Genomic DNA, 3770 nt, shown 5'->3' on the forward strand with positions numbered 1-3770 from the left:
CAGGGATCACAGAGGGATCACAGACAGAGATCACACACAGGGATCACACAAGGATCACACACAGGGATCACAGAGGGATCACAGCCAGGGACCACAGTCAGGGATCACAGCCAGGAATCGCAGACAGGAATCACAGACAGGGATCACAGACAGGGATCACAGCCAGGGAATCACAATCTGTGGTCACAGGCAGGGATCACACAGGTATCACACAGGGATCAGACCCAGGAATCACAGCCAGGGATCACAGCCCAGCCTTGGCCGTGCCATTGGCCTTCTGTCCCCATCAGTCACCACGAGAGCACCACCTGCCTCAGGGCCACATGGAAGCATCACATTGTGACATTTGTGTGACGTCAGTCATGCAGGAAGCCCCCACACAGGCTACCCTGTGACTCAAATTCCATTCCAAAATGTGATATTTGAATTTCAAAGTTGTTGGTTTTGTTTTGGATATTTCAGCATTTCTGGACATTTTTAGCAGGGCAGATATTACCTACGATTAAGCAGCTCCCACTCTCCATTTGTTTGTTCCCTGCTTGGGTCACTGAGATGTTCCAATCTGAGCTCTCCTGTTGGTGTCAGTGGCAGTGGGGGCACCTGCAGTGATGACACCTGAGTTCTCCACGGCACTCCATTTTTGTGTGATGGCAGGGCAGGGTGCTGTGGGTGAAACACCCTGTTTGTGGCAGCATTGTTTGTGATTTTTGTTGTGGCATTGTCAGATTGCAAAGCAAAGGAAGTTTTTGCAGGGCTTTGTCGACACAAGCAGCCTTGGAAGTCAAAAGTATAATCTTCATTATAATGAAACAGAAATAATGAAGGCTGGAGGCAGGTGGGTAATTCAAAGAGCATGTTGTCAGAGACAATGGCAAAAAAGGAAATCAGTGTTTCTACAGCTCCTGAGATGTGTTCTTTTCAGGCAACCAGTGAATTTATCATTCTTTATATTTCCAAAAGTGGGAGGCTAGCTGTGCATTCTTCTCTCAGATTAAGTAGTTGGTCCACTTGTTTTCCAGATTTTGAATGTTGCTAGTGAGTGATGTAATCTGTTTGCTTTTAATAGTGCGTTTACTTGCCTGCATTTACATTGAGTAGGTGGTTTTTTATGTTTATACATCATTGTCATTTTTTAAAGCCATTTGAAGATCTGCTCGGTAACAAATTGCAGATTACCTTTCCCTTATGCTTCCCTCCGCAACTCTGTTAAAATAATCATCATCATCATCATCATCAACATCACATCTTTCCTAGTGCATCATCGAGTTTATCGATCTTATACAAACACAGACGTAAATGAGAGCAAGTGTAGAAATAATGCATCTCAAATGTACTTTCTGCACATTTTTAAAATTAATATCTGATTTTCAGACTTGTGATTTTCATACATGTCTGATTTCAGTCAGTGGATCATCTGAATCACTAACTAATGGCAAAAGTAGATGCAAACTTGAGCAGCCCAGCATTTCTTTATTGCTCATATGTCAAGCACTTGAAATAAGATTGAAGTTGTACTCAGCAGAGGTCCTTACCGCCACCCAGAATTCATAACATTTTGGGAGTTTCCTGCCTCTGGTCTTGCCCTGAATTAAGGAGGTAAGTGTATGGGAAGAAATCTGCAGCTCTGGTTTTTAATTGGCAGTTAAGATTTGGATTGCTTTTGCTAAACCACATGCTGCTGTCATCAAGGCCAGCCCTCGTGGAGCTCACAGCTGAGAGCAGGGTGAGCAGCAGAGCCAGATGCATGTGGTGGCTTTGCTGCGCGCTCGTCTCCGTGCTGGGAGCCACGGGCCGAAACACTGTTCTGCTGCTCTCCAAGACAGCCAGTGCTGGCCCAGCCGGCCACAGGCAGGGCTTCCAGCAGACGTGGCTTCCTCCAGGCCCCCTGGATTGATCCTGGCTGGATCTGGCACCTGAAGCTGGTGCAGTCTTGGTAGCAGTGCTGGGCGAGCCCGCTGCCGTGGGGCTGTCCTGCTGGGGAGGCTTGCCAAGCAGGACAGCATCTGCCTTTGGGCAGCCTCGGGAGCACCAGCAGGGCCACCGCAGCGGCACCCCCAGCCCCACTCTTGCCAGGGCTGTCACAGGGGTGGCCGTGGGGTGTTCCCAGCTCCGGCTCACCGCCGCGTCGGTCCGTCTGAGTGCTGTGAAGCGGTGCCAGCTCCCTTCAGGGTGTCTCTCCTCACGTCAGCCGCACATTCCCCCGTCCCAGCTCACCCAGACTTGGGGAGCAGGACGGATCCTTGTGAGCTGTGGTGGCTGTGTGCCTGGGAACATCGATGCTGTGTTCCATTGCTTTCCTTGCCTCCCTCCTCGCTGCCCGCAGCCCAGCCAAAGATGCTGCAAGCTGGAGTCTGCATTATTTCTTTAAAGGACTGATGAGCTACCACGCTGCTCAGGATATTTGGTTGGTTGCACATTTTAAATGAGGTGTGGGTGATTTTTTTCAGTGATAGGACTGGTTGTTTCTTTCCCAGTGTTGCTAGGTAGAAGCGGGGTCTGCGTTGCCACCAGCTCTTCAGTCAGGGGTTCAGACATCCTTTCCCCTCATCCAGATGAGGGGGGAGAACCTGAATCAGATTTCAGGAGTTATTGCCCAGACCAATGACACAGGAACGGTATTAGTCAGTTGCACAGTAGAACTATGATTCTGCTGCAGTGTAGGGGACTTTCACCTGAGGTAGACGGGCAAAACTGTTCAGATGATCGAGTCTTTATCAGAAAGGAGTGACTTAAATCACAACTTCTGATGTGCATCAGCTTTCTTGGACTAATACAAGTGTATCACATTCACTTCAGGTCAGTCACATGAAGTAACTGACCTGAATTAAGTAACTGCATATTTTAAAGAATACTGCTGTTTAAAAATCAGCATTGCAACAAAAAGTAAGAAGCTTTAATCAAGCAAAATATTATAAATTAAATGAAAAAAATAGAAATACAATGTGCATAATATTTTCCTATTAGATCAGCAAAAAGTTGAGGCTTGCAGTATTTGAATTTAGGTAGGAAGAGCTAGCATATAATATGCCTTCCCATTTATATTGATGTCAGGAGGAAGTGATATTAAATATAATAAGTGCTGTTTTAAGACTAATTATATGCAGGTTAACTATTCAGTACTGCTGTTGTCTGCTTCATTTCCAGTAAAGGCTTGTTAAATTCTCAGAATTCAAATGCTTAAAATCACGTATAAACTTGTGTACTCTGGCAGTCCCCGCGTCCTGTTCTGTGTCTGGGGCTCGTCGTGGGCTGGGCACACCCGGGCAGCCCCCACGGGTTTTAGGTGGTGCTGCTCACCTCCCTCCTGCCTGCCAGCACCTGGCAGGAGGAGCAGTGACCAAGCTCCTCAGGTGTATGAAAAGCTCATACTGTTAGAGGACCTAAATTTAGTAGAAGTGGGAGAAAGTTTTGTTCATTATAACAGTGCACCTAAAATAGGAGTTGCTTTTTGGTAGCAGTGAGAAGGAATTTCCTATTCCTGTGGTATCTGTGTAAGGAAAAAAAAGGAGAATAAAAAAGAAAAAATGCCTAACAAACAAATAGAAAAAAACCAAAACCACAGAGACAAATGATCAAAGTATAAATATGTCTTTAACATTGCAGGAGACTGTAGGAGGTGCTTTTGACCCCACCATTGGGGTGTCAATTGTGGTTATACGGCATGCACAAAATAGAAAGTAGGAAATAATGAGAGAAAAGTGAAGTATACCTATTTGTAAAAAGTGTTTTGTTTTATTTATTAATGGTAGAAAGAGCATTTTCTTCCCATG

This window comes from Lonchura striata, chromosome Z, assembly GCF_046129695.1.
Source record: "Lonchura striata isolate bLonStr1 chromosome Z, bLonStr1.mat, whole genome shotgun sequence".
NCBI classification, from domain to species: domain Eukaryota; kingdom Metazoa; phylum Chordata; class Aves; order Passeriformes; family Estrildidae; genus Lonchura; species Lonchura striata.